We start from the raw sequence: 18,662 nt of genomic DNA, 5'->3' as shown, positions 1-18,662 counted from the left end.
CCATTTAACTTTTTTTCTGGAGATAATGTGACAAAACCAAGGGCCACTTATATCTAATTAATATGAAAACTAGAAGATTATAGATATTTTAATCACATTAGTAATGGGGAAAGCATTTTTTCTCATTTGTCCGAAATAGTACTTTTAACCTTTCTTTTTAATGAATAGTTACATTGTTACATAGAGTAATCAACTAATTGCAAATCTGTTTAAAAAAAAAAAAAAAAATCTGAAAAGAAACCACAAGTTTGTTTTCATCTCAAATTTTTTGTGACTAGGTAAACTCAGTTAGTAATCATCACACATTGCCTTTCATTCACAGATAAATAGATGATAACATGACATTTCAGAACAACACACATTGAAACATATTTCTGACAAACTTGAGAGCTGTTGCAGGTACAAATATGGCTATTGCAGTTATTCATGTTCTCTTAGTTTTTTAAAGAGGGAGAGCATGCATGTTGCACCAAATGTATGCCATATATAGGGACATGCTGCTTGCATCCAAACATGACGTATGAGGGGAACTGATTCAAAAAATAAATTCACCTCTCTAAGCTTTGTGTGGGTCCTAATCCTGTTCCTGCTACCCCTGAGACCAGGAGGTGGCAAGGACAGTGGCACAGATCGCAGAGGACAAACCAAGGGTAGCAGCTGCTACGCCTGACAACCCCTAATTTATATACATGGCAGCATTTACTCGCTGGTATTTCTGTACTGGGTCACACACATGCGTTTACCATACTCCTCATTACTGACATGCAACACCCGCCTCTTGTTCTATCATTACTGGGGAGGATAAACTCATGTACAGTTAATCTCAATCCTAGCCTGCAGTTCTCCATCCTAATCCCTTACTTTTGGACTCACAAACATATATCCAGCAATACACACACTGGTTGTCTAGTACTGGAACACACACATAGCCCTACCATATTCCTCATTAGGAGTATACTACATCTATCCAATGTTTTACCAGTACTGGGCCACATCCATTTCTCTACAATAGGGGAAGAGGTGTAGCACAGCGGCCAGGGTGCCTGACTCTGGACCACAGGGTTTATGGTTCAATCCCTAGCTCTGGTGGTAGGTTAGCCTAGCACCATGTGACTCTGGGCAATAGCTTGATGAATCTTCCCGATGGCCCCCAGCCCCGGGACACCTCTCCAGAAGTAGCTGTGCACTTTACAAATGCTGGCATTTACATTTAAAATATGTAGGGAAGTGAGTTTCTGTTGCAGTAACCCCCCACATTTTACCTGATACACTTTTCCTTGGTGTGCCCTGGGTCTTTGCCAATCAGGTACCCAGGGCCTGTGTGCCTTCCCTAAAAACTGTACTAAAGCCTAAAGCCAATTGGCATCTCTGGCCACATGTCAGCCCCTGGTGAATGGTAGCCTAGGTACCCAGGGCATTGTGACCAGAGAAAACCCCTAAAGGCTCCAGCACTTATTGTGTCACCCTTAGGGGCCATGTACCCTGACACCTGGTGCAGAACTAAACAAAGAGTCAACATGGCACACATCCCTGTGTACATAAAACACATACAGTTATGGGGGACCCTAGGACCAGTTTAATGACCAAGCTCTAGATACACGTCCTTCCAAACCTTTATATCAACAAAAAGTATCAGAGGGTCACGTAGAAATAACAAGGATTATCTGAATATCGACTGGGAATTAGTACCACAGGCCAGATTTCAAAACTTTCAGAAACTGATGAGAATAAGCCAAACATGTGTATGGTCTTGAACACCCATCAGTCACCACTCGGAACCGCCCTTCATCATTTGGGGTTCCAGAGACCCACACAGCAAACAACTGCCTGATGACACACAGAAAAGGGCCTAATGGATGAAAAAAGGGGTCCCTCCTGTGGGCAGTGTGGGGTCACTTACTTGTCATAAGTGATTAGTTGTATATAAATGAGTGGTGTGGCTCATGGGGTAACTATCTAAGGTGCAGTGCAAAGAAGCTGTGATAGCAACAAAAAGAGGGAGTGTAATTAAAATTGGTTTAGGAAGCAGAAAACTATTTTAATCAGATATAGCTTCAAATGCCAATGTTTAAAAAATAGCAAAGACAGAGGAAATTTATGAACTGTCTAGGAGTGGAACGTGGTCAACATGTTTCAGCAAATGACGGCCATGTGGCCTTGCTTTCTTCAGGACCTTGTCAAGAATGACTACTGCTACTGCACAAACAAGTGAATCAACTAAAAAGAAACAGTGTTCTAAAAAGTGATACAAATCAGATACTGGTATACAAGTCACCTGGACCTCCTAGGTGGACTCTCCCGTATCTTCTTACAAATTCGGTTGTATGCTAAAAGAGTCAAAAATAAAGCATGAATACATCATACACAATCTACCTCCAAACATCCTCATCTATATTGTAATGCATGCCATGCATCATCAATAAGGCCTCTAAACTCCTAAGGCCAATTGCACTGTGTATACTAGTGAATCATTATTTGTACAGCACTTGAAGATTTTCAAATTACACATAATCCATCTTACCCGATGTGTAAGATGTGCTGACCTCACCCCACCTGGCTGCGGCTCAGGACAGAAATGAAGCACCGCTCTGTTAGGGTGAATAAATAAAAAGAATCATTCACAACAAACGTATTAGCGCACAGCATGGACAAAACTCACTCTCAAAAACTCCGACTAGAAGGTGGTGAATGTCACCACCTTTTGTTCATTACTTATAGCGTGACACTCCCAGAGGGTTCTAACGCTACATTGTGTGAACAAAAAACTGCCACGATAGAATCAGCAGTTTCCCTATAACTGCGGTCTATTCCTTGTGATCATGTAAACCTCAGCGTTTGTCAATGCTCAAAATCGTAAGGCAGGATGGTAAAGTGCCGCCCTACGCCTGGCGGTCACCCACTCTCAAAGATAGGGAGCCCTAAAACGTAACAACGAAGCGTCGATATCAATGTGCTTAAAACATTCTTACATCGATATCGTTAGTATATCTAAATCGATGTCATAGAAATGATGCCTGGAATATTCTCACAGTGCCTAAAATACTCTCACGCTCAGGAGTGGTATGCTCTGAACGCCAGAGACAAACAAAGTAAACCAAGTGAAGCCCTACCTCTCCGTCGGTACTTAAAACCGGCATCTTTGCCGTCTGGGGAGGTGGCGCTCGCTCTTCGGGAGAGTGTTTATATTAGAGCTTCTACGATAGGCCAAGTGACCCACGTGATAGATTCCCAAACTGAGCGTCAGGTCGAAACTCTACTTGCCGCGTAACGGGTGCTGTAATTGGTTCAGCACTCACTGTTGCAGCCAATCACAAACGAGGTGTCTAATAGTCATAGTAACAAAGGTAAACAAACCTCGTTCGAATACCGGCATTGTATCAGGACGCATCCCAGATGACCCAACAGTATTATGCGCCTCCATTATGCAGTGAATGTAAGATGTTGCGCAGCCTGTTTATAAAATAGGAACTAATGTCGCTCGACGAACAGTGACTCTACAATGTTAGAAAATTGCAAAAAAGTCAGGCATGTAAACAGAGCAGTAGATCGAGGAAAGAAAGAGACATGGCATCCAGTGGCAGAGTGTTGCACTCATAACGAGGACCAAGGTATGTCGTCATTAAGCCCTGTGCCATGGGTGCCAAGTCTCAGCACCCATTTTTGTTCCTTTATTAGCAGAAAATTACTCAGATCAGTCACATGTGTGGGAATAAATGGTTTCTCTAGAACCGTCCACTTGAAAGAAGTGGGTGAATGAATTGAGTTAATGAAGTGGGTAGTGAGTTTGGTCACCTGACGTTTACAGTTTATGGTACTCCTGTGTTCAGACAACCTCACCCTGATCTTCCGAGTTGTCATTTCCACGTACTTTAGTCCGCAGGGGCAGGTGATCAAATAAACAAGCTTATCGCTGTTACAGTTCGTGAATTTTGTTTGTCTCCAAGGCCTCGAGGTACCAATGTCAATTTCAGTGGTTTTGGAAGTTTGTGCACACGATTGACAGGTACCACATGGATGTTGGCCAGACACTGGAGGCATATCCCACAAAGTGCCTAATAGTCTGGTCGCTTCCTCGCGTGGTCTGGTATGGAGCACTCTGTCCCTTAAATTGGGTCCTCTTTTAAAAGCAAACAAGGGCTGTTGGATAGATTGAGGTCCCGAATTCAGAATAGGCCAACGTTTCTTCACAGCTTTTTTAATGCTGTTGGACAATGTTCCAAAGGTGTGTACAAATGTGAGCCTTTCCAAAGGTTCCTTCGGAGGGGATGGTTCCAACAATGCTGCTCGGTTATTATTACCTGCTCGTTTCATAGCACGGCGTATAAGGCGGGGAGGATACTTCCTCTCCACCAGTTGGTTGTTAAGAGCGGCAGAATGAGTTTTGAAGGCAAGACTTGTGGAGCAATTTCTTTGAACACGTAAAAATTGTGCAAAGGGCAGATTGTCCCGTAGCGACTTAGGATGGTGACTGTCGTACATCAAAAGGGAATTTCTGGATATGGGCTTTCTATACAGTTCAGATTGCAAGCCGTTGGCAGTTGCTATGATTAAGAGATCAAGAAAAGCCAAATTGTCTTCACCAATCACGGATGTGGAATCGTAATCAACTTGAGTAAACATATTTTGACTCAGACGGAGCAAGCGGCCTTGAACAAAGGACTTGGCTTTGTTCCGACACATCGGAACGAACATTTTGAGACCCGATTGGAATTAGCTAGATTTATCAGGAAGATAAGATTGCATTTTTTCTTTGCTGATAAACAGGGATTGGAACAATGTGATCAGTTGACCAACACAGGCCTGAAACGGAAATCGACGTTTAATCCACCTACCCATCTCATGCCGGCCCATGTACTGGCTTTTGAACAAGCTATTGAACGCGATATAGAGGAAATGTGCAGACAGGACAATAAAGCGTTCTGCAATCTCCCGAAAGCCGAACATCAGGCATTGAAATCATTATCTACAGACAAATCTGTAACTATCAAGCCGGCTGACAAGGGCGGGGCCATTGTCCTCCTTGACACTGAGACATATCGAGCAGAGTGTCTGCGACAACTTAGTGATAGAAGATCTTATCGCTTGTTGGACTATGATCCGACTTTGGAACTACAAGGGATAATCCGCAACATGACAGGAAGCTCTAGCTGAGGGCTGGGTAACTGAGTCCGAGGCTCTATTCCTTAATACAGAACATCCGGTGACACCTTATTTTTATATTTTACCAAAGGTGCACAAGCAACAACGCCCCCCGCCTGGAAGACCCATCATATCGGGCATTGGCTCTATTCTGGAACCATTATCGACATTCGTGGATTATTTTCTACGTCCAATGGTCCAGAAGATGCCCACATATCTGAAAGATACCACCGACGTCCTGCGTCTATTGCCAGACCTAGACTTTGATGCTACTACTGATCTATTGGTCTCATTTGATGTGGAGGCCCTCTACACCTCCATACCGCAGGACGAAACCCTGGAAGTCATCCATTACCTTCTGGACACTAACGAAATGGACACCATCACTCCAGTCCACTTTATCATGGCCTGTGCCACTCTGTCCATGAAGAAGAACTTTTTTTAGTTCGAGGGAGACATGTATTTGCAGGTGTCGGGCACCAGCATGGGGAGTGTTTATGCCCCCAGCCTGGTGAATCTATATGTTCATGCCTTCGAGCAGAAATACATCCTGAATGAGTCCAACCCCTACAACGGCCAGATAAAAACCTGGAAACGATATATCGACGATATATTTGTGATATGGCGGGGCTCAAGATCTAGTTGCCAGGATTTCCTAGGATGGTTGAACAGCAGGAATGCTTTCCTACGGTTTACCATAGAGATTGGTGAAGACAATTTGGCTTTTCTTGATCTCCTAATCATAGCAACTGCCAACGGCTTACAATCTGAACTGTATAGAAAGCCCATGTCCAGAAATTCCCTTTTGATGTACGACAGTCACCATCCTAAGTCGCTACGGGACAATCTGCCCTTTGGACAATTTTTACGTGTTCAAAGAAATTGCTCCACAAGTCTTGGCTTTAAAACTCATTCTGCCGCTCTTAACAACCAACTGGTGGAGAGGAAGTATCCTCCCCGCCTGATACGCCTTGCTATGAAACGAGCAGGTAATAATAACCGAGCAGCATTGTTGGAACCATCCCCTCCGAAGGAACCTTTGGAAAGGCTCACATTTGTACACACCTTTGGAACATTGTCCAACAGCATTAAAAAAGCTGTGAAGAAACGTTGGCCTATTCTGAATTCGGGACCTCAATCTATCCAACAGCCCTTGTTTGCTTTTAAAAGAGGACCCAATTTAAGGGACAGAGTGGTCCATACCATACCACGCGAGGAAGCGACCAGACTATTAGGCACTTTGTGGGATATGCCTCCAGTGTCTGGCCACCATCCATGTGGTACCTGTCAATCGTGTGCACAAACTTCCAAAACCACTGAAATTGACATTGGTACCTCGAGGCCTTGGAGACAAACACAATTCACGAACTGTAACAGCGATAAGCTTGCTTATTTGATCACCTGCCCCTGCGGACTAAAGTACGTGGGAATGACAACTCGGAAGATCAGGGTGAGGTTGTCTGAACACAGGAGTACCATAAACTGTAAACGTCAGGCGACCAAACTCACTACCCACTTCATTAACTCAAATCATTCACCCATTTCTTTCAAGTGGACGGTTCTAGAGAAACCATTTATTCCCACACATGTGACTGATCTGAGTAATTTTCTGCTAATAAAGGAACAAAAATGGGTGCTGAGACTTTGCACCCATGGCACAGGGCTTAATGACGACATACCTTGGTCCTCGTTATGAGTGCAACACTTTGCCACTGGATGCCATGTCTCTTTCTTTCCTCGGTCCACTGCTCTGTTTACATGCCTGACTTTTTTGCAATTTTCTAACATTGTAGAGTCACTGTTAGTCGAGCGACATTAGTTCCTATTTTATAAACAGGCTGCGCAACATCTTACATTCACTGCATAATGGAGGCGCATAATACTGTTGGGTCATCTGGGATGCGTCCTGATACAATGCCGGTATTCGAACGAGGTTTGTTTACCTTTGTTACTATGACTATTAGACACCTCGTTTGTGATTGGCTGCAACAGTGAGTGCTGAACCAATTACAGCAAGTAAAGTTTCGACCTGACGCTCAGTTTGGGAATCTATCACATGGGTCACTTGGCCTATCGTAGAAGCTCTAATATAAACACTCTCCCGAAGAGTGAGCGCCACCTCCCCAGACGGCAAAGATGCCGGTTTGAAGTACCGACGGAGAGGTAGGGCTTCACTTGGTTTACTTTGTTTGTCTCTGGCGTTCAGAGCATACCACTCCTGAGCGTGAGAGTATTTTAGGCACTGTGAGAATATTACAGGCATCATTTCTATGACATCGATTTAGATATACTAACGATATCGATGTAAGAATGTTTTAAGCACATTGATATCGATGCTTCGTTGTTACGTTTTAGGGCTCCCTATCTTTGAGAGTGGGTGACCGCCAGGCGTAGGGCGGCACTTTACCATCCTGCCTTACGATTTTGAGCATTGACAAACGCTGAGGTTTACATGATCACAAGGAATAGACCGCAGTTATAGGGAAACTGCTGATTCTATCGTGGCAGTTTTTTGTTCACACAATGTAGCGTTAGAACCCTCTGGGAGTGTCACGCTATAAGTAATGAACAAAAGGTGGTGACATTCACCACCTTCTAGTCGGAGTTTTTGAGAGTGAGTTTTGTCCATGCTGTGCGCTAATACGTTTGTTGTGAATGATTCTTTTTATTTATTCACCCTAACAGAGCGGTGCTTCATTTCTGTCCTGAGCCGCAGCCAGGTGGGGTGAGGTCAGCACATCTTACACATCGGGTAATATGGATTATGTGTAATTTGAAAATCTTCAAGTGCTGTACAAATAATGATTCACTAGTATACACAGTGCAATTGGCCGTAGGAGTTTAGAGGCCTTATTGATGATGCATGGCATGCATTACAATATAGATGAGGATGTTTGGAGGTAGATTGTGTATGATGTATTCATGCTTTATTTTTGACTCTTTTAGCATACAACCGAATTTGTAAGAAGATACGGGAGAGTCCACCTAGGAGGTCCAGGTGACTTGTATACCAGTATCTGATTTGTATCACTTTTTAGAACACTGTTTCTTTTTAGTTGATTCACTTGTTTGTGCAGTAGCAGTAGTCATTCTTGACAAGGTCCTGAAGAAAGCAAGGCCACATGGCCGTCATTTGCTGAAACATGTTGACCACGTTCCACTCCTAGACAGTTCATAAATTTCCTCTGTCTTTGCTATTTTTTAAACATTGGCATTGGAAGCTATATCTGATTAAAATAGTTTTCTGCTTCCTAAACCAATTTTAATTACACTCCCTCTTTTTGTTGCTATCACAGCTTCTTTGCACTGCACCTTAGATAGTTACCCCATGAGCCACACCACTCATTTATATACAACTAATCACTTCTGACAAGTAAGTGACCCCACACTGCCCACAGGAGGGACCCCTTTTTTCATCCATTAGGCCCTTTTCTGTGTGTCATCAGGCAGTTGTTTGCTGTGTGGGTCTCTGGAACCCCAAATGATGAAGGGCGGTTCCGAGTGGTGACTGATGGGTGTTCAAGACCATACACATGTTTGGCTTATTCTCATCAGTTTCTGAAAGTTTTGAAATCTGGCCTGTGGTACTAATTCCCAGTCGATATTCAGATAATCCTTGTTATTTCTCCGTGACCCTCTGATACTTTTTGTTGATATAAAACACATCCCTGTGTGCCATGCCCACAAACCCACTGCCCTGGCATATATCAGTCACCCCTCTAGCTGGGTGCTCTATACCAGTGGTGTGGGAACAGGTACATGAGCCCTGTGCCCCTACAGTACCCAGGGCCATTGCAGTGATGCCATTAAGAGTATATGGTGCTGGGAGCTTGTCATTACGAACTCCACAGCACCATAACGGCTACACCGAAGACTGACACATTTGATATCAAACTTCTCAGCACATTATACACTCACTGATGCCAGTGTGGGATTTAATGTAAAATGCACTACAGAAGACATCTTAGAGATGTCCCTTGAAACCTAACCTACAATCCATGTCTTGTCTGAAAGGCCGCCTAGGCTGCCACACAGCAGACATGTTACTGGACCCCTGGCTGGAAAGACCCCCACTCTCCTGGGCCTGCAACAATGCACATCTTGGGTGAGGTGCTAGGTCTCCTCCCCCAGGATGGGCAGGGTAAGCTTCAAAGGCATTCCGCCTTTTTGAGCTTCTCCAGGCCACTTGCTGTACTCAGCAACTGGCCCCCTCCAGTTCTGACCCCCACTCTGGCGGGAAGACTGGCGGGAAACTCTCAGTGAGGAAAGGGGGTATGCCATCCTGTGCCTACTCCACCCCTCAGGTGGGAGAGACGAGGTGAGCACAACCCCGGGCTCCGGCCATCTTGAAGTTGGAGAGCCCTGCCCAATCAGAGATAGGCTCATGCCCCCCTCCCCTAGGAGAGGAGCAGGATAGGGGTTGTACCCACCCCAGGGCAGGGACCCATTGGTCCCTGCCCTCACCCTACCTGTAACACCCCTAAACTTAGTATTTAGGGGCACCCTGAACCTTCCTTCCAGAGTTCCAGATTCCAAAACAAGAAAGAAGAACAAAGAACAAGGAGACCTGCTGTGCAGCTGCTAAAAAGAGGAAGACACCAACTGATTTGGCCCCAGCCCTACCGGCCTGCCGACCCTCAAACCTGCTAAACCCCGGCGACTCCAGTGGTCAGCAACCTCAAAACCCCGGAGGACCAGACTGCCTTGTGACTCTGACTACCTGGGTCTCCCACATGCAGTGGTACTGCACGCAGCAAGTAACATGCCCTGGCATCAGCCTAGAACCGCGAACCCTGCACACTGCACCCGCCAGGCCTGGCCTGTACCTGTGAGAATCAAGACCACGAGGACATCCCCCCGGTGACCAGGACCCAAAGTCCAGTACCCAAAGACCTCCTTGATGAACCAGACGACGCCTGCAGCCTGAGGACCAGGGACCCCCCCCACCGCGACCAGCTGAGGGTAAAATTTCCCGATGCAAAAAAAAAGACACCCCTGCACCCGGCGCCCCACGGCCTCCTGTGCCCAACTCCTGGGTGTCCACCCCTCCTCCAGCTTCCCAACTTACCTCTCGAAGTGGTGGTCGCATCTGAAGAATCTCCGTCCCCAAGCCTGCAGCCGTAGTTCACTTTCCAAGATCTCTATTGAATAACATTGAGCGCCCAACGGCTTAAAAGCACCCTGCACCCAGCCGCCCGAGTGCCCCTGGGAGTGCAACCTCTATCCTATCTCACTTCCCCACTTTCCCAGAGTACGTGACCCGGAGGCCAGCTCCCACAGCCGCGTGGCCTGCTAGCCAGCAGTCACCAACCAAGGGCCCCCGCCTTCCATAGGATAACATTGGGCCTAACTTTTTCTGCACCCGGCTGCCCCTGTGCCGCTGATGGTGTAACAACTGTACTTACCTGACCCTGGGAGACCCCTGACTCTATGCCCAGAACCTTAACTTACTTACCCAAAATCCGATAACTCACTTTTCTTCCATAGGGTAACATGGACTGGTTTCACTTGAAAATTCTTCTAAGTGTGGAGTTTTGAAACTTTAAAATATTTGTCTAAAATCATCCAAACAACGAATTCCGATTTACTCACTTGCTATCAGGAGAGACACCAGTGCTGGATCTTGGTGCCCAGTACTAACCCTGAAAAGTAATTACAACCCTACTTACGGCTAACTCAATTTTCTTCCATAGGAAATCATTAACTGTTTTTCTGTGAACTTTCTTCTGTGTCGATTATTGCAAATTACAAATATTCCTTAACAATCGTACAACCTACAAAAACGTAATGACTTACCTGTTTAAGATAGATGTCCCAGTGCTGGACCTAGGAGCCCAGCACTGGAATACAAAAGTAACGCAAACATACTTTACCTGCAACCTGAATTTCCTTCCATAGGATAACATTGCCTGGTTTTTGTTGAAAACGTTTCTGTGTCGATTTTGCAAACTTACAAATATTCGTTAAAAATCGCCTGTGTAACAAAAACACAATCATTCAACTGTTTACAGGTTGTGTACCAGTGCTGGATCTAGAATCCATCTCTGAGTTAGAAAGAGTAACCATAACCCCACTTACCTGCTAAGTGAATTTCTTCAATAGGAAATCATTGACTATTTTTCTGTGAAATTTCTTCTGTGTCAACCTTTAAAATACCAAAACATTACTTAAAAATCACTACAGTGACTTAACCGATTTTGCTCAACTGTTGACAATATCTGTCTCAGGACTGAATTTAGGCTCCAGTCCTGCAGTTAGAAAAGTTATCCTGGAAGTAATCTATTGCCTCCTTTTAGAAAGTCCCATTGAGCTCAATGTGTTATTGGGTTTGAAATTGTGTTGCCTATTGTAACAAACTGGAACTATTGCATTCCAAAAGTCTATTGCCTATTTGCAAAGTATTTAACTAAAGTAACTAATTCTGAGAAAGTATGTTTGACCTTGTTGGTTCTAAAATAAAATAACTATATTTTTGATATAAAACCATTGGCCTAGAGTTCAGTTCTTGAGTGTGTGAGACGATTTTCTGACTGAGGGTGTACAACAAATGCTTTACACTGTCCTCTGATATTGCCTTACAGCTCGGCCAAGCTACAACTTTAGAGAGTAATACACCTCACAGTTAACATGCAGCCTTCACTCACTGCTCATTCTGTGTTGTCACTCAGTCTTGATGTGCAATGCCTACCCCCACTCTTCTAGTAATACGACACAGATGTAGTTTGATCATATGTCTCAATCTGGGCATGAAGTACTGAGACCCACAAACAACTTTGAGATATCCCTCAGACTACATCTCTACCAGCCTGTCCTGCTCCATGCACTCACTAAACAAACTTGACCTGCAGCTCCTACTGGTCTGTAAAAGCTACCACCCTCCCTTTCACGAAAACTTTAAATGAAAAGACTAACAGTAGTTCATGTGGCTATATGCTAAGAATGAGCAACACCTGAAAAGAAAATGATTGGAATACAATATATAAAAGATGGTATTTAAGGAAACAGTGCTTCAGGAGTAGCAAACTAAATGGTAAAAATAGGAAACGGTGAATGAAAATACTCAATTTTACAGTTTACAAGATCATATGGCTTTGATGTAGGCTATTCCTGAAAATGTTTTCTGTAGCGCTGGGACTTTTGAAGAAATAATTCCTCATTCTGTCTAGGCTACAGTAGATAAACATAACAATCAATAAAGTCTTGATGCCAAGTATACTCTTTTTTTGAGCTGTCAAGGGCTTGGTAGGCCCTAACAGTGTTTTGCTAGGACATACTTTGGCTGATAAGTCTGTATTGTAGCAGGTTTAAGCTGTAAATGTTACAACCTTAACAGTGCTGCCATGATCAGCTGATGTTCTCTGGACCATTTTGCAAATAAAAAAAATACAGAAAAATGAGAAAAGTACAATAAGGGAAACCCAAGATACCATTTTGTAAAGCTTCAAGTAGGAAAGGTGCCAATAAGCACAAAGGGCCACTAGCAGGGTCCCGTTCAGATCCAGTTGCCACTGGTCATCTAAATAAATACAGGAAACGCCTCTTGTAGCTTGAAGTATCCCTGTATTTTGAACAGTACTTCAGTCATAGGACCCTTGGAGTCCACTTCTTTATCCTTGGTTCAAGAAGGAGGAGGTCTAATTCTTCAGGGCATCTCCCAGGTCACAGACAGCAGGTCTAGTTCTCTTTTGTTCTTCCTCACATCCAGAAAGTGTTTTGTAGTGGGTGCCTAATGATGTCTAGTGGATGGAACTAATTCCTTGACATGGCCTAACCAATGGGTTAAAGGTTCCCAGGGCAAATCCTATCCACGTTGGGGATTTTCAAGATGGCAAATCTTTTTGGCCACACTAAACTTGGCCTCTGAGGCATCGGGGTGTGTAGGGAAGAGCACTATGGTAATCCTAGTGTCCTTCCACATTTCCCACTAAAATTCAGCCTGAAGCAGCCACTGTACCCACAATAAACCCAGAGACAGACCTCGGGTAGGACAAAAGCAAAACCTGACAGCAACCATACAGTGAATACACAAGAATTGTCAAGTCATACTGCTCCCTTCCTTTCAAGTGCACCCCAAGTGTTATATAACAGAGTCCTAAGCCTAGTAGAACAAGATAAAGATTCTACAACAACCAGACAGTGGAAACGCAAGAATGTAACTGTTCCCTTCATTTCAAGTGTATCCCACGTGTTAGGTGTGAGCCCAGCAGACCTGTCAAGCAGAATTTAATATTCAAGCAGGATTCGACAGTGTAATGTCAAAGAGGATGCTCACAGCCTTGCTTCTTCTGCTGACTCTAAAGGAGTCACCCCATGCCCATTCAGGCCAGACTATTTTTTGATCCTGGGAAGTATTTCATATCTTTTTCACCTAGTCAATTGGCTGGAGAAATCGGAAAGCAAATGTAAATTAGCCTCCTGGTGCTTCAGGTAGGGAAAAGGTAACTTCCTAAAGGTTACATTTCCCTACTATTTATTTACAACTCACTTTATCATTTAATTGGATTTTTAATAAGTATTAGAAATTTTATTTTTAATATTTTTCTAGCTAATCCCATTCCAGAGATACATTATGAGGATTTTGATCTGTACTCTTGTTTTCTACATAGGGCAGCTACGCCTTCCACAGTCAAAAATAGTTATTGAGTGCTTGTGACGGTAAGAACATATTAACATGACATTACTATATGTCGTACCTTTAAATACCATGAACTCTGTCTTGTGGTCTACAGGGTCAACCAATGGGTGACTTCTGAATTACTTATTAATATTTAAAAGGAAGGTTTTGTTCTGTCAAAATTAGTTATGTTGCCTGGCTGAATTGCGGGATTTACACTGCTACACTAAGGCAACAATTGTAGTCTGAAGCAATGGTGGCACTGCTACAGTAGTGGATGGCACATTAAGTGCTGCAGTCCACTAATTTCATTTAACTTTCATGCCCTGGGTACACTCTGTACCATATAATAGGGACTAATAGACAATTTAACAATACTAATTAAGAATATGTCAATGTGGCCATGTTTAGAGGGGAGCACAGGCTGGTTAGGGGGGGTGAAGTGCACAGAATTATAAAGCCAGCACAAATATAGAGTCCAGCAAAATGTGAAAAATCTGGGGTGACCTCACAGAAAAGGTGATAGTTTATCCACTAATCTCAACCCCATTGACTTACCCCTGCCTCCCAGCTGCCCCTAGCACTCTATAGAATCCCATCACAACTACTCTTCTGTTGTTGCCCACAATACACCAATCAACCCTCTTTTCATTTCATTCTTCCTTTTGTTCTCTTGCACTCTCTCTCTTAACTCATCAGGTCTGCCTCCAAGATAAATTCTAATGCCTCCGCCCTTTTGTAAATAGACATTTGTTTGGCATTTACAAGTACAACAACATCAAACAATCAAGATGCTGGAAGGGCATGACTAGAACATGGTTAGGAGAAATAAATCATAAATGAGATGTCACATATCTGCAATAATTTAAAACATTCCGTTCCAGCAGTAACAGCCAGTCTCAGCAGCAGCAACGCAATATAGCGAAACACTCAAAATCACAATGATATTTTGTTTCAACTGTACCTAATTTAAAAATAAAGCTACTAATGTTCATAATGTTAATCACTACTCGGCATTGTCACAAGTCATTTTTTTAAATATCTCAGCTTACAAAGTAGAGTCATAATTTCCATTCTGATGAGGTATATCAATTATACAATTTGAGTTAAAGTAGTTCAAAATACTTCCAGGATCCTACTGCCTCTAGCTCAAGATTATGAGATGTGTCTTGCTGTTGCAAGTGGAACATGTAAGTGTTCAGGTGTTTACATATTTCTATGGCAGTACTTACCGCCCTACATACCGCCCTATCTCCCTTCTTCCTTGGGCCACGAAAGTAGCGGAGGCCCATGTGAATGCCACTCTTTCAGACCATCTTGGTAGGTTTAACATTCTTGACCCTACTCAGAATGGGTTCCGTGTGGGTCACAGCACAGAGACAGCCCTTCTCTCTATGGTCGAGCACTTGCGTTCCGTGCTGGATTCGGGTCGAACGGCGGCACTACTGTTATTAGATCTCAGTGCCGCCTTCGACGCGGTCTCGCACGGGATTCTGCTTCGGCGGCTGGAGGAGGTGGGTGTTTCTGGCCTCGCCCTGTGCTGGTTTCGATCCTTTCTTACGGATAGGTCATTCCAGGTGGCGATCCCGCCCGGTAAATCGACATCTTACCCATTAGACCAGGGGATCCCACAGGGGTCATCGCTGAGTCCCACCCTTTTCAATCTTTATGTGAGACCGCTGGCTGCGGTCGTCAAGCGGTGGGGCCTGACTATGGTCTCCTACGCAGATGACACGCAGCTGGCGGTCACACTGAGTGGGGACTCAGGTCTGGAGGCTCCCAGGTTCGGTGATGGTCTGCGGGAAGTGGCTAACTGGATGAATTCCAACTGTCTCCAGTTAAACTCCAAAAAGGCGGAGATTATGGTGGTTGGTAAACAGGTGGCTCTGTGGGGCGACAAGTGGTGGCCTTCGGATTTGGGTGTGACCCCCCTCCCAGCGTCAGAGTTAAGGAACTTGGGGGTGTGACTTGATTCCTCCCTGAGTTTCATCTGCCATACCAAGAAGGTGTCAGCTTCTTGCTATGGCATCATTAGAGGACTCCGACCCATCCTCAAGTTCTTTGACTCACCCACAAGACAACTGGTGGTCCAGGCATCAGTGTTGTCCAGGTTGGACTATGCCAGCTCACTACTGGCAGGGGTTAACCAGTCAGAACTCTCCCGTCTGCAGCGGGTTCAAAACGCCGCAGCCCGACTGGTGACAGGTCTGCCTAGGCGGTGCCCGGTGTCTAACACCCTGCGCTCTCTTCACTGGCTCCCTGTGCAGCAGAGGATTAGATTCAAGGTTCTTTGCCTTGCTTTTAAGATCCTCAAGGGTATATCCCCACAAATTTTGGAGAACCTGTTGATCCCTTATGTCCCCTCTCGCACTCTCAGATCACTCGGCCAGAACCTAGCTGTGGTCCCGCGCTTTAAGCTGAGTAGAGCTGGTGGCCGCTCTTTCCGAGTTCTGGCGGCGAGCTGGTGGAACTCTCTGCCTCCGCAAATCCGGGCCATTGATGAGCTCCTTCAGTTCAGACGGGCCATTAAGACCTTCTTATTTATCTAGTCCCTTTGAGGTGTCTCTTCTTTTCTTCTACCTGATTTTATGCCGTGTTGTGTTTACCTTTGCAAAGCGCCGGGACGCCCCTTTGCTGGGGCAGCTGTGCGCGGTACAAATACAAATAAAAATAAAAAATAAATATTGAAGTGATAATGCTTTGCTTTAGTGAAGCGGCCAGAAACATTTTCAAAATGGTTCAAATTGAGGACATGGGAGTAGAGAAAATGCTGTACTCCCTCCTATTTTGCTTTTTCCTGGAACAAATTCAATACAACTCCCTGCTCATGAAGAAATCATGAAAGGATGCTGGCACTGGATGGGTTGCACCCTCCACAAGCCCACATCAACCCCATCAGGCAAGGACCTGATGTATTGTAATGGAGTCGGTCTGAAATAAAAGCACAAGATAGAGATGGTTAGAGAGTCCTGGGTAATGGCCTATACCCCATGAGGGGTTGAATGTATATGTAAGTAACTAAATTATTCAAGAAAAAAACCGATATTCAGATGATGTATCATTGATCTGTCAAAACCTCCGACTTAAACCCTACATGTGGAAATGTGAAACTGATGGGAATTAGTTTGTCATTAATAAATTATTCCCAAATAAACGTTATCCTCAAAGTATACAGCAACCCTGCTGCTTCTACTTGCCATCTCAAGTTATTTTCAAGCAATTCATTCAACATCAACATGTTTTACTCCAAGTAAGCCAGTCTACACATGTACTAAATTGATAGCGATTGATAAGGAAGAACAGGTCCTTTTATTAGACAGGGTATAGATTTTGCATATACACTGCCTGTTAATAGCTTTTCATATGCCAGCAAGTATCTGCAATCCCAGATCCATACTGTGATGCGGAAGGAGTTTGGAGCTATTGGTTTACATCTAAAAATTGACCAAAGAATCAAATTAGGTGAGTCAGTGGGTCAACTTTGTTCTTAAGCAGACAGAGGTGACAGATGCAACTTCACAGTCATTACCATTGAGTAACATAGGCTTCAAGGATACAGGAAGAAAAGGAGACCACCTAAGTAGAGTCAGAATTTTTTTTTCAACACTTAGGGGCATAATATCAAGATCGGCAATACAATTATCGCCGCTTTAGCAGCAGAAAACTGCTGCTAAAACGGCGATAATGGGCTTGATAATATGCTCTATGGTATTACAATTGAAACTCAGGTTAGATGTCCTTCACATCTAACATGAGCTTCAATTGTAATTCCATAGAGCATATTATCAAGCCCAATATCGCTGTTTTAGCAGCAGTTTTCTGCCGCTAAAGCGGCGATAATTTTATTGCCTGTCTTGATAATATGCCTCTATCTTACCATAGCCCCTAAGACCATAAGCCCCCTGTTAATTTTATCAAACACTTTAGCCAGGTCAATGATCGAGAAAGCTAACACTGCAAAAATCTGAGGCCAAGTCATGAAATTAGGAACATTGCAAATAAAACAGACTTTCTGAGATGAGTGTCAACTCATGCAACAACCCATTAGTTTCTAGGAAAAAAATTAACAATCAGTCTACTGTGCTTACATGGCTTTTTGATGGGAGTAGGCATTTTTGAAATTGACTATACATTGTCTGTGCCTATAGAATCCAGAGACCTCTTTTTCTGCATTGTGTAGTTTATGGTGTTAACTTTTTTGTTTTTTAACAGTGTTTTTTATTGTCCATGTTTGTTTATAAGCATGTTATTCAAGAGTAATTGATGTGCATGGCCAGGTTCCGACTGGGTAGAAACAGACCGGTAGCTAAAATAAAAGTGGGCCCCAGTAGTGAATCAGATAGCTAATAAGGTGGCCAACATTTTCAAATTGGGGCAGTTTTGAACTTTGTAAAGGCAAACTGTGCAGGTGTTTTGTGTGAGATCAAAACTGTACCCCAAAATTTGGACAGCTCAAAATTTACCTTATTCAGTTGTCCCACAGTTTACTGGTTTGGAGACAGTGTTAAACTTTAATTTCATGAGGCAATGTGTCTCCGCGTTGAGGCCCCTCCCCAAACATCAATTAGGAGAGTAAACAGTTCATTAAATAATAGGGTTTACTCCATAACTGAGTTTTAGATAATTGAAAAGTTAAAGGGTTTTAATACAAAAAATCAAAATAAAGGATACAGAATCATGCCATGAAGGTTCCCAAATGCAAAGTGATGTAGAGTATGAAAAAAATCAATGGGGAGCAAAATCATAAGAAAATTGGGCAAAACCCTCGTTGAACAGGAAATTTTCTCTGCTTCACCCCCCAAATCGTGGATTTTTTATACACAATTCCTGCGAAGAATTATTAGAAAATTGCTAAATATAGTGGTGTGAGGAAAAGTATCAGTTCTTTAGCAAATCAAATCCATATGAA

Source organism: Lissotriton helveticus, chromosome 1_1 (assembly GCF_964261635.1).
Source record: "Lissotriton helveticus chromosome 1_1, aLisHel1.1, whole genome shotgun sequence".
Taxonomy (NCBI): domain Eukaryota; kingdom Metazoa; phylum Chordata; class Amphibia; order Caudata; family Salamandridae; genus Lissotriton; species Lissotriton helveticus.
This window is presented reverse-complemented; position numbering follows the sequence as displayed.